Here is a 12,602-nt window from a genome sequence, read left to right as displayed (position 1 = left end):
TTATCTCTGCTGGGCCAGGAGAAAGAAGAATGCACGCACCCCATCAGTGCTACTCTTGAACCTTTTGCAGCCTGCCACCATCCACTTTCTAAATGCAGATTCCCAATGCAGGCCAGAACACGCATAAGCCGCATGAAAAAGGAAGAAATCGAAGTGGATCTGTGGGGACAATTCTTCCCTTGTGTTTACAAATAGGAAAATAAAATCGTTTCTGAAGCATGTCCAGCAGATGGCAGGCTTACTTCATAATAAAAATAGGTCTTTAGTTCCAAGGTCTGTAGGACCAAATTCTGTGCTGTTTAATTGTTATTGAAAGAGGGATGCAATACACTCTTGTTTAGCTGAACTAACGTAAGAGGGGAAAAAATAAAAAGTAGCTATCCCTCCATTGTAATCTCCGTTTCTAAAATGCTGAGCTGTAACACAGGACATAAAAATGAGCTTCGGATTGCTGCCAGATTAAATTACTCTATAAAATAGAATTGAAGGACATTTTTTAAACAGGCAAAAGAAGATTATACCAAAAGATTAATTTAGATAACAATTTCTATTATAAGACCAACTAGATGGAAAGTATCATATTGAAATAGAGAATTCCTTTGGAGTTATCAGGCTGCTATAAAATAATCAAAATCTATTGGACTACAAGTTCTCCTTGATACTTTTGTTGGGTGGAAAGTTTATTTGATATCAAGTTTCAAAAGAAGCCAAACTAAATATTAAATGGCACCTGCAGCCAAACATTTGCCTCCATTAACAAAATTACCTTCTAGAGCACCTTAATCTTGTCTATAGCACATGGCATTATGTCTGAGTCCAGGTGGGTAGGGGACAGACCACATCCCATCTACCAACACCGATAGCCCTCAAGCTTCTAGCTCTAGAGCAGACTTAATAAGGAAAAGCAGGGCAGGGAATTCTCAAGCCCTGCAGCAGCAGGATATACTGCTGCTGCAGCATAGACAAAGCCCCCCAAAAAACAGACCACCATTAAAATGTGACTGTTTGGTAAAATAACCATTTCCTTAAAAAAAATAAAATATTTTTTTTTAAAAGCAATCCAAGTGTACATGCAGAGATTTAAGATCAAACTCTCTCTCTCCCTTCCTCCCTCTCTCGCCAGCAGCTCACACCTTTGCACTCATGCTTGTATAACTTGCAAGCTATTACCCCTCAGTTTCAACATAGGAATATGCCTGATAGAAGATACAAAGCAAGACTGTTCCTTGAGAATTTAGGACTTGTGAGTCAATACTCCTTTACAGTGCAGAATAAGTTTGATGTACAAAGAGCTCTCCCAGGTAAGTCATAAATCATCCTGGGAGTGCCAGGAGGTTAAGTGCCCAGCACTTAGGTGGCAAAATGTGCATCAGAGTTGAGAAAATGGCAGCGGTGCACTTTTCAACTAAAACACCTCAGAGGTGCTTTCAAAAGCACACCGCCACCATTTTCTGCATGCTGATGTGGCTTTTTGCCACTTACATAACTGCATGTGGCACAGCGCAGTTCGCCTCAGCACGTATGCAGACTCCAGCATTGCAGGAAAAAAATATGTATATGAATGCCCTTCATGCCTTGATGATTCTGAATGCAAATGGGTACAAGGCATCCCTCTACCAAAACAGGAAGATTAGAAAGTCTATTTCAAAAGCAATGAGACAGAAAGACTGTGAACGAACAACGTGTAAGTTGCATGCAAAGCTGTCCAACTGCAAAGGATGCACAGCATCCAGGGTAAAAATTAAGGCTCATGGCACCATCTGTTCAACTGCAGAAGACATCCTGTAAGAATGAAAGGAGCATTATAAGAAAGCACTCAGCAGAAGTGACACTATACGAAATACACTAGGAACAGATGCAATACCTGATCCTGAAACCTATTTGGCAATGCCTACATTAGGGGAGATTAGTTTAACCCAGAAGAAACTGTTATGAAATGGCGGTACTGCTGAAGCTGATCCTATAATTGCTCTCCTGCATATTGTCAAGCCCACAAATACAGCATTACACAGAATTCTTTGTTCACATAGAATATGGGGAAAGTTCAAGGTGCAAGAAGAGTGGAACGAGGATCATTTCCTCACTCCACAAAGGGAAAGGGCTCACGCTGCATGTAGCAAATATACACCAATAACTTTTTTCCACGCTGGAAAAAGTCTTCTTGCATATCCTATCAACAAGTCCTAACAAAACCGCATTGCCATGAGCAATCAGGCTTCCCTCTTTGGGGATCTACAATGGACACTACTTGCTCTCTGATTCTCCTCCGAGATTCGCACCAAAATCAACTTACCTTTGGTAGCATCAAGTTAAAGGCATTCTTTAATTCTGTTGACCGAAAAAATCCCATGGAAGCCTCTACATGGTATCCCTAATAGTTTCCCAGTTCAAGGTCTACGCTATGGCTGAGATGCACAGTCCAACTGGGAAGTCATGTATCTGAGAAGTTCCACACCAGGTAAGGTAGAGACGCAGTGTCTCCTGTCCGGTTATGCCATGCACAAGGCAACTTTGCAGATATGGGCATAACTATCAGCTAAACTAGCAGAGCAAATAAATAGCACAGGAATGGTCCATGGGCCAAACTGGTTCCATGCCCCAGGATCAGACCTGCACACCTATATGCAGACTGCGCTGCCCCTGTCTATCCCTGCATGCCAGTGCTGGGGCTCCAGGCCCCGTGCCACCATCCATCAGGGTTTGCACCACATTTGGGACCCTGGACCCCATGCTGCTTCTGCCAGGCTCTGCACACCAGGATCAGGCCCTGGACTCCATGCAGGTCACTCATACAGGGATCAGGCTCCAGGGCCCCGTGCTACCTCTGCCTGGCCCCATTGCCTCCCCTCACTCCGCCCACAAGAACTGGGACCCCAGGGCCCCACGCCACCTCCACGCAGTCCCACATACATGGATTGGGATCCAGAGCCCTGCGCTGCCTCCACTTGGCTTCATGCCAGATCTGGCACACAGACCTGGCTTGGCTAGAAAATAATCCTTAGCTAATCTGGTTGCGTCAGATCATCAGTGATCCTGCAGAACTCTGATACATGGACACCCACACACAAACACATCCAAACACATTGCGAAAACAAGCCATTGGCAAGAATTAGAATATAAAGGATTCTGGGAACCAGTAGTAAGAAACTACATAAACATAATTTAGGCAGGTTTGTTCAGGCTAGTTCTTTAAACAAGATGTCTCTTAGATTAAGAACTGTGCTACAATCCATCACCAAAATGATTTGACATAGATAAACTCTTCACGAAGTGCTGACAGATAACCATGAAATTATGAAATATTCATATTAATGTTACATGTGTCATCATGGGCTTGTATTACTCAATTCTTAGGTGAGTGAGTGCATTTCTGGCTTACTGGAAAAGAGGAAGAATATTTATTTCCTTCAGGTTCTGTAGACACTGGGAAGAGTAATTAAGACAAATCGTACTCACCGTAACAATGCAAGAAGCAAGCCTTCTGAAGCTTCTCTGGGCTCTCCCTTGCCTGGGGAGGAAGTATAGACCAGTTTGACCTGGTTCAAAAGGCTGAAACAGACTTTATATAAGGAGAGCCCTGACCTAGGGACCAAGAAAATGTTCTTGATCCAAAAATAGATATTGGACTGTAACTACCAAGCGTTCTGGGGATGGGTGACCACCTGCAAAGGCAATGTGTGTGTTGCCTAGTGTTGTTAAGATATATGTAACACACACCTGGGTTGTATATTGGGGGGGAGGGGGATTGTGTATGCTTTTATGTGGGCAAGATGGCCCCTGTGTTTTGGGCACCTGCTTAGAACATGGCAAGCTGGGGCCTGTACCTGGGAAAAATATGTGAACCCCTCTGGCCTCTTTGGCCAGGGGAAGCAGAGGATTCTTCAGGCCAGTTGATTGGGAGAGGAACTGGACAAGGCCAGGGTAATGTCATGCAAAGCGATATAAGTTGAGCTAAGCTGGTTTGGGAGAAGAAAAGCTGCCAGGGGCTGCTGAAGAGAGACGTCTCCTCCAAGGGAGAAGGAGTTTGCAGATAGCAAAAAACAAAGCTCAGGTAGAGGGGAGAAAGGGAGAATTGTCCCAATGTCTGGGAAATCCTCTCTCTTCCTCTTTGTTCTTTGAGGTTTAAAGGAATTAATACTTGGTTAAAGAGTATTGTTTTTTGGGGTTCCTGGCCAGGATTTAGGCCTGGCAGCTTAAACGGAGTAGAAACCTGGGAGTTTCTAATCCTGCCATTTTTGGGTCAGGGTTGAGGTTTGCACTTACTGCTCCCGGTGGAGCTGTGATCCCTGGTCTTTCCCCTTGTTTCTTTTGATGGACCTTTGCTCCTGTAGAACTGTGGGGTTAGGCCTGCTGTAGCCACTAAATCAATCTAGCTCCTTTTGGAGTTTTTCCTGCACTTTCATTTTAGCAGGTCATGTAATTCAGCCCAGAAGTTCTGGGGTGCATACATGCTGTCTGGAGCCAGTCACTTCCCACATATAGCCTCCCCCTGGGAGCAAAGATTGGCATGCTACCATTCCTCCAAGAGCAACGAGGGGCCCCTTGCACAGCAGAAGGACCCACGCTCTCTAGCAGCTTCCCCTGGGGCAGCATAACCTATAGATTATATCTTGTAGTTAGTAGTGTTTTAAATTGCATTTGGTGTTTTTCTATGTTTTCTGTAAATAAATCTTTTGTGTTTATACTGCTTGTGGCCAGGGCGGTGTTGTTTATGTGGGACACCTAGTAATTCATTTAGCATTTCCCAGGTGGGCTGGATGGAGGCTTGACCACCATCTGGATGGAGGCATTATAATACCCTGATGCCAGGGGGCGCTATCCACAGCTCCATACCAACCCTATACCATGGCCCACGCCTCGCAGTTGGCCTCCAGAATATTATTACTCGCCCTGCATAAAGCCAGACACAACTTAGTCCTCTGTCAGACCTCTCCCAGGCTGCTCTGTTCTGAGTCTCATTCATACCGCCCCCGTCTCACTGGGGCCTCCTGCACTCTGCCCTCTCTCACGCTGCTCTGTACTGGGCCTCCTTCACTCTGAGCCTGATGGCTCCAGCAGGCCATCCGGCTTATCAGCTCTGCTCCTTGACTGGCCAACATACAGCCTTTTGGGCCTCTCCTGTGGCCCTCATTTGGGTAGTGACCAGCCAATTCACCAGGCATTGGATTAACTTTGCCTAGCCTCACTATCTACTACTGGGTCTCCTCAAGTCTTGTACCCCCTAGGGCTCAGGTGTCCAGAGACGTGCCTGGCCCTCTTATCCACAGTGTTGTGGGGGCTGGGGATATTAGGGCACCCTACCTGCCTTTCACTGGGGAGGTTAGTGGTCCTGGCATTTGAATGATACTGCCCCACCACAGGCAGTCTCTCCAAGCCTCCCTACCCTAGCAGGGTGCAGTTTCAGGTCATGCCCAGGACCAGTAGCCTCCTGCCATCCCCATAGTGCCTGCCTTTACCTCCAAAATGTTGCAAACAGAAGCTCAGCTGGGGGATGTTACTCCCTTGGCTGCAAATGGCCACCTTCATCAAGCACCTGCTGGCTGCCTGCTCCAGCCCTTAAAGTGACAGGCACCAAAGGTGCAAGGCCACAAAACAGTATCTGCTTTGTCAGAGCTGACTGGTGATTGAATAACCCAGCCATCTCCTTTGAAAGAGCTGAACTTGAGTAAGAGCTGCCAAGGGGATCATAGGTTTTTTTAGCTGTGCAGTGCATTAAGAGCACAGGACTGCAGGATTTTCCCCCAAAAAGATGACAAGTGGAAGTAGAGTTTTTTGGCATAAAGTTAGTCTTATTCATGCTAAAAGCCATATGCTCACCACATGCTGAGAATTGTGCAGGATGTACCCCATACCTTGCAGAAGGGAATGCTATACTTTACCTTGCTTGTTTACCAAATATTTTTAAGGGCTGATGACAGAAATAACGTCTAACATCATCCCATAAGCTTCACCCTCCCTTTCAGAAACAGACTAATCTAGATGCTTCCTGAACTCATCAGGAAACATTTTTCAGTTTTGCATCTCAGTTGACCAGTGAAGTTCCTTGCTTAAGCCTAACGAGCTGTGTGCTTGCAGGTAAAATGACAGGTCTGTTTCTTTCCAGGAAGGGCTCACTGAAACACACAATCCCCTCCAAGACAGGGTTGGATTTTCCATCAAAACTTAGACAAAATACAAACAAAACAATTTCTCTATCCACCATGGCTTACTACTCCCCAAAATCCTTTCTTTACAACCCAGCCTGCTTCAGTCCCTACACAAACTACCTCACTACTACACCACCTCTATAGCCTCCTTCAGCCTTTTAAGAATGACTGATTGCTTCCCAGCTGTGATAAATAATTGGGCAGGGCTGGCTAGCCGCAAGCCTCTAGACTCTTAGGCTAGGTAAAGACATTCAAAAAGCCTGAGGCAAAATCGATCTAAGTTACATGGTTTTCTGTAAGCTACATAGTTTAGATAGGTAGAGAACAGAACACGCATTAGCCCTTCAGTGAGAGAGGCAAATCCTAACTTAAGTTCCACCATTTCTAAACCGATTATGTGTGCCAAACTTCTGTTCTGTTATGGTTATATATCAGTTTAGGTGCAGACAGAAGTGACCATTTTTGCCTGATCTGGCCCCTGAAAGCACTTTACAACCATGACCTAACACACTTGCAAGCTGCAAAACACTTTAAAAGGGCCTGATCCTGCAACAGTCTGAACCTGCATTGCAAGAGGGTTCAGATTAAGACACTCCAAAGCAGAGCACCTTCAGTAACTTGTGTCTGCACAAACCAGGATCAAGGTTCAGTCTACTTCTGGTCCTGTCTTCAGAATAGGAGAGGAAGAAGCGAGTGGAGGGAGTTTGGTCTGGGTGCAGCCAAGCAGAGGGGAGGGGCTCCAATCCACCTACCCCACCCTCCAGCACCAGCTGGGCAGCCCCCAGAATGAGCTCCCTCTGCTCCCTTCCCCCCCACATTCTGAAAAGAGCACCAGGGCTTGGAGGGGGACCAGGCATTACTACGGAAGAGCAGCTGCAGGCTCTCAGACACTCTAAACAGCAGCTTGATGTTCCAACACCTCAGGCCCAACAGCAAATGTCTGGGAGATTATTATAACTCATGGCACTTCCTGTGAAGTGCCATGAGTTATAACAAAGAGCTGCTCTTCTGTCTGTACCTTTCCTGACCATCTATACCAATAAAAGTGTAATGTCTGTACCTAACCTTAAAGGGGGAACCACGCCCTTACCAAAAGGAAGACCATTTTATTATGATTAAACCACAACCATTCTGTCAGTCCTTTAAAATAGGTTGATAAATAGATTATAAATATATTTATATAATATATAAAGGTGAGGTGCATAGGGTGCCATACAAATAATTCAAATATAATTTTGAAAGCAAAATTGTTTACCAGGACCCTCCCCTACCAAGACCTGCACCCACACGCTCGGGAAGGGGATCTGTAAGGCAGAGAGGTTCCATTTTCCCAGCTGCAGCTCAGGACTGCGCTGCTTTTCTGTGCACCAGGAACGGGTTGCTGGGGAACAGGGTGGAAATGAAGTTCCCTGCCATATAGACCTAGCTCGGCCCCTACCAAGACCCAAGCTCACAAGCTGGGGGAAGGTCCATTTCCTTCCCTCGCCCCCCAGCCACTTGCACTGACAGCAGCCGGCTGGCAGGGGGGTGGGGAAGAGAGCCAATCACAGGTGGCCACCTGCTTGGCGGGGCTTGACATTCTCCCCCAACCTCCTAGGAGGCATGCAGGAGCACCCCCAGTCTGCTGACCTCATCTACTACTTGCAGGCTCTGAGCCCCTTCCTCTCCCCTCCAACCGAACATGTGTTCTGTTTGATCCTGACCTAATCTAGAGCGCTTTGAGTAAAGCACTGTACTTAAAGCACTTCCACCTCAGGCCTTTTGAAAATCTGCACTTAGCCTATTTGTCTGAGGTCTAAGTGATCAATCTTCAGTACCATGAGCTTGCACATAACACAACTAGCTTTACATGACTCATTCCAAAATTCCTTAATGATGGTTCTCGACACCTTCCTTTCTCAGTCAAATAGTAAAAAAAAAAAAGTTAACCTAATACAAAACATCAAACACTTGTAACCAAATTGTCGTAAAGAATGTTCAATTAATCTGTGAGCCTCCAAGATACTTCAGTACCACTGATGTCAGATAAATCCAGTAATTTTGACTGTGCCAACACTAGCCTTATCAATGGGCAACTTAACTTTATACCTGTTGTCACAATAGCTCAGAACTAGGACCTCTTTCATTAATTCCTTAAGTTGCTCAGACTCTTTATTAAGCTTTTCTCTGTAGGGCTTTCATGTGGCTAGATTAGGAATATACTTCTGTACGTGGTGCACCATACCAAGAATTCTTTGTGCTCCCTTAGTGGTCTGTTGCTGATGATCTCAGATTTACTCTGCTCTTCCTACTTACCTTACCATACTAAACTTTCTCCCAGGTATACTAAATCCTTTACACACAGTTTGCATTTTTGCTCATTTGACTTTAGCTCAGCAGTTCTGGATCTATCTCAGAGCCTCTGCTCAAGCTCTTCTGTTGGTTTTCTCAAGTCAAAACATCATCTATGTAAATCTGAATCCCGTCAAAAATTGTTATATTTTCTTGTCAATCGCCTGAGGTACAAATAGGAAAGCAGTATCTCCCGAAGAGCATAATGAATGTACAAAAACCCGTGCTCTATATTTTCCAAGGGCACCTGCCAGAATCCTGTTGATGCATCACACACAGAAATATTTGTCTTCAGCCAATTCTCTCAGAAATTCTCTCCTTTGAAGCAGTGGAAAATGTTCCCTTTCTACATAGCCCCAAAGGAACAAAATATATAGGGTATGTGTAAGCAAAGGATTTCATATCTTTTTCTATAACAACCTGTCAGTGAATCTACTGGTCTGTTACTTCTACTCACACGATGAGGAGGGAAACTTTCCTCAGGACAAAAAAGACCAGTTAAGTGAACCCTTTCAGCTCTATATTATTGCATACCTAGTTGAAACTTCTCTATCCCCTGGAAGGTTTGTTCAAATTCTTTGCCAATTAATTGATCCAGCTATTTAGTTCACCAACACAACCTCTAAATTTTACCTTCTACTGTACCTAACTTTCCTTTCGGTACTAACAACACTGTTTCCAACACCACACTGGCTTCTGTACCAGTGTCCAGCTTTACTACAAGTTCCATTTGCTTTCAGACTGACTGCCCATTCTTCTTATGCTGCAGTGTTGTCCAGGGCCTCTCTGTAAAATTCTTCAATTCAAGGAAAGTATCCAGGTTGTAGCCATATTGGTCTAGAGGAAAAAATAATCAGGACTCATAGTAGAGATTATATCTTTTATTAGACCAACAAGATTTTTGCAAAAAAAAAAAAATTCTTTAATTGCAAGCTTTTGGGCACAAACACCCTTCACCAGGCACTGGAGAAAAGATTGTCAAAGTTCTCCTGGGTAGTAATGAAAGTTTGTATTTCATAGAATTTCACAGAGGAGTCAATACATGGAAGACTCTTCTGGGCAGTCAGCTGATAGCTGGTATGGAGCATCTCACCTCCAGTGAGGATCTGTGATGATGCAAATTGTCTTAAAACAAAAGCAGGAGCAGGATCTCAGGTTTCAGGTGGTGACAGTTGCTTCCTGCTTGGGAAAATATGAAGATTTCATTTCAATAAATTGGCTAAAATTCACAGGAGGTGAGAGGTTCTTCCCACATGGGTGCATGCACACACACGCACACCCTCCCACCAGGGTCCCGCATGCTCACACCCCACTCCTTCCTTCAGGTCCTGCATACTTGGCCCTCCGCTCACATGCACTGCTTCACAGCTGCAGCCACTGCCTGCCTTCCTCCATCCCTCCTTTGGCAGGACCATAGCCCGGGCACCCTGCCCCCACCTGGGGAAGGGCCTTGCTACTGCAGCCAGGGCTGTGCACACTGCCACCCACCTGGAGCAGCAGCAGCCATAGCCTGTGCAGCCCCCTTCAGCCACTATCTTCCTTCCTCCGTGCTGCACAGCTTGGCGTGGCAGTGGCAGCCTCTCTGCCTCACTGGAGGTAGGAGCTCAGCCAGCAGCAGCAGTAGCAACTTCAGGGATGAATCTCCCCGCAGGTGTTGTGCTTCAGTTCTCACTCCTAAGGGAACAAGTTTCAGATAAACATTTCAAATCTTTATGTTACCAGAGGAATTTGGTGCAAGGCAAACAAGGAATGAAGTGTTCCTGTGCCAGCATGTGCTTCGTTTCAGTGGGCGTGTCTACATGTGCATTTACACTGGTTTAAATTTACTGCACAGTAAGTTACTGTGCAGTAAGCGGGAATAGGCTGGCATCTACACATACAGGCGTTAAAGCACATAAATGCTGTGTGTGGACTAACTTTGGTCCCAAATCAGTCCACACAGTGTTACTGCACAGTAAGGCATCCACACATGCATTACTTCACAGTAACTAATCGTTCTTAAATTTGATACCCATACGACGCAAGTATCAAATTTACATTCAAGTTGGAATAAGTTGCTGTATTCACTGTGCAGTATGGGTGTGCACATGTAAATACGTTTCCGTACTGCACCAGTAATTTCAGTGAGAAGTAAATGCACACACGTAGACACACCCAGTGTGTTCAGTTTTACTGCTAATGTGCTTAGCTGCCTCAGAGGGCTAGTATAATGCACCCCTATGCTTTATATCCCACAAAAGGCTCACTGCAACACCTTACAGGCTGTCTACACGAGACACTTAACTGCACAGTCGACGACGCGCAGTAAAGTGTCACCCTAATGCAAGGGCAGGCAAAATATAGCCCAGGGGCCACATCCAGCCAACCAAGCCATTCTATCCAGCCCCCAGGGCCCCTAAAAAATTTAGTAAATTAATATTTATTTGCTCCTGGCTGCCTACCAAAGATGACAGGAGCCAGGGGCAGTAGGACTCAGGAGGAGCTGGCAGGAGCCCAGCCCTGCCCACCCCCAGCCATTTCCCCACTTCCTGCCCCACCAGTGCTCCAGCACCATATGGATCCCAACTGCATCACCAGACTGGGAGCATGGGGCTCTGTGTGTGTGTGTGTGTGTGTGCGCGCGCGCGCAGAAAGGGGTAGAGTGTGTGTGTGTGTTCATAGGGTAAGTTACATGCACTGCCATACACGCATACCCCCACACCCACACCCCAGCCACTCTCTCCCCAAAAACCCCATACCCACTCACACCCCATGTATCCACACACCCACATACATGCTCCCTCACCCCACATACCCATATATTCACAGCCCCACACAAACCTATACCCACCCCCTCACAATATAGATGAGAAAGACTTCATTTTAAGCTATTGTGCAAACACCCCTATGTACACTACACAAACACATGTAAATCAAGACAAAAATATTTTTTGAAATCAAATTAATAAATGCTGTAGATATTTGCTTTTTAGAATATAATTTGGTATTTCTCTGGTTCCAAGATTGCAAAAACCTTGCTGAAAGGGGTATTTCTGGGAGCAAAGAGAGGGACTTCTGGTGGCAAAGGTCACAGGTTAGGGGGTGGGACTTCCACTCCCAAGGTGACAACCAGGGGGTGGGGCACCTGTCAAGGGGTGGGGATACCCTCAACAGCTTGCCAAAACTTGGTAAGCAGCCCTCCACCCAAAATAATTGCCCGCCTCTGCCCTAATGACTAGCCATTACCAGGTGTTTAGAAAAAGGTGCAAGAACCTCCTTGGAAAGATTAGTAAATAATCCTAATGTGCAGGTACAGGTGCTTACTGCACAGGTACTACATGTGAAGGTGCTTACTGCACAATAAATTTACTACCCGCATATGCAGTAAATTTACTGCACAGTAAAGCCAGATAGCATTAATTCTACATGTAGGCGCACCCCGTGTTTGTTACCAAAGGTCTGCCCTCTTCTACACAGAGCTCCTAAGAAATGTATGGGGTTATATCAAGCAGGAATTCTGAAACAACTACCAGGACCTAGGCAGTCATATATTTTGCCACTGTGTTATTGCTATTCTGTAGTAACTTCCAGTTGTCAATCAGTTATAAAATAGGTCCCTTATCATAGAATCAATGAGTCAGAAGGGACCTAGACAGCTCATCTAGTCCGACCCCCTGCCATGGGCAGGAAGGAGCACTGGGGGTGGGAGGGGTCATAAGACCCCAGCCAGGTGCCTATCCAGTCTCCTCTTGCAGATTTCCAGGGAAGGTGAGAGCACCACCCCTCTGGGAAGCCTATTCCAGGCTCTGGCCACCCTTACAGTGAAGTAGTTCTTCCTAATATCCAACCTAAACCTATCCTCCCTCAGCTTGTGGCCATTGTACCTGGTGACTCCAAGGGGGGCCCTGGTGAACAGACTTTCCCTGAGTCCCTGCTCCCCTGATAAGGTTGTAGGCAGCCACAAGATCCCCCCCTCAGTCTCCTCTTCCTCAGAGATACTAATGCCTTAAAAGCCAGGTTTGAGGATCTGTTCCCTTTTACAGCTGGGTGGGAATGTAAATCCAAATAATAATATGAACTTCCTGATAAGGGTGATGCTTATCAGCTTTGGATTTGCTTTTTATTAAGCTAATTTTTTTTGCAATA

At 45.7% G+C, this 12,602-nt stretch overlaps 1 long non-coding RNA gene across 1 annotated transcript; it reads right to left on the bottom strand.

The window, feature by feature from the left end:
- Positions 1–279: 279 nt before the first annotated feature.
- Positions 280–6,776, bottom strand: LOC109309820. Its single transcript, XR_002101062.1, has 3 exons — positions 6,700–6,776; positions 4,909–4,910; positions 280–295 (listed from the first exon to the last, which is right to left on the bottom strand). It is a non-coding gene; the product is annotated as an uncharacterized LOC109309820 (long non-coding RNA).
- Between the last annotated feature and the right edge of the window lie 5,826 nt (positions 6,777–12,602).

The sequence above is a fragment of the Crocodylus porosus genome, unplaced genomic scaffold (genome assembly GCF_001723895.1).
Source record: "Crocodylus porosus isolate Cpor-Errol unplaced genomic scaffold, CroPor_comp1, whole genome shotgun sequence".
Classification (NCBI taxonomy): Eukaryota; Metazoa; Chordata; order Crocodylia; family Crocodylidae; genus Crocodylus; species Crocodylus porosus.
Note: the sequence above shows the minus strand (reverse complement) of the source record. Positions and strands in the feature narration are given on the sequence as shown.